Here is a 388-nt window from a genome sequence, read left to right on the forward strand (position 1 = left end):
CCCTGTGTCCCTTAAAAACTTCACTACTACCCTGACTCGTGCTCTCTCACTCATTTCCATTACTCCTTTTAAATTAAACTCTTGGACCCCTAACTCCCTCAGACTATTCCTCATCACCTCTCTCTGTGCCCCATATGTCCTACACCTCAAAAGTACATGATCCACTGACTCCTCCTCTTCCTGACACCTCTCACACAGTCCTGTCCGATGCTTCCCTACCAGTTTAAGTGACTTATTAAGTGAACAGTGCCCTAGCCTTAACCTCATTATCACCACTCCCTCTCTCCTGTGCCCCATACCTGCCCTAGTGACCCTGATGCTGTTTTGTATGTGAAATAAATGCCTCCCTTTGCCCTCTCTGTTCCACCTCTCTTGCCACATTTGATTG

The 388-nt window shown here is 47.2% G+C and overlaps 1 long non-coding RNA gene across 1 annotated transcript in view; it reads right to left on the reverse strand.

Annotated features, from left to right (window-relative positions):
* LOC126385070 (uncharacterized) overlaps positions 1-388 on the reverse strand; it is a 1924-nt gene that overhangs the window by 1119 nt on the left and 417 nt on the right. The window contains exon 2 of the long non-coding RNA XR_007569404.1: positions 146-367. This is a non-coding gene — a long non-coding RNA (uncharacterized LOC126385070). The remainder of the gene's footprint in view (positions 1-145; positions 368-388) is intronic.

This window comes from Epinephelus moara, chromosome 23 (assembly GCF_006386435.1).
Source record: "Epinephelus moara isolate mb chromosome 23, YSFRI_EMoa_1.0, whole genome shotgun sequence".
Lineage (NCBI taxonomy): Eukaryota > Metazoa > Chordata > Actinopteri > Perciformes > Serranidae > Epinephelus > Epinephelus moara.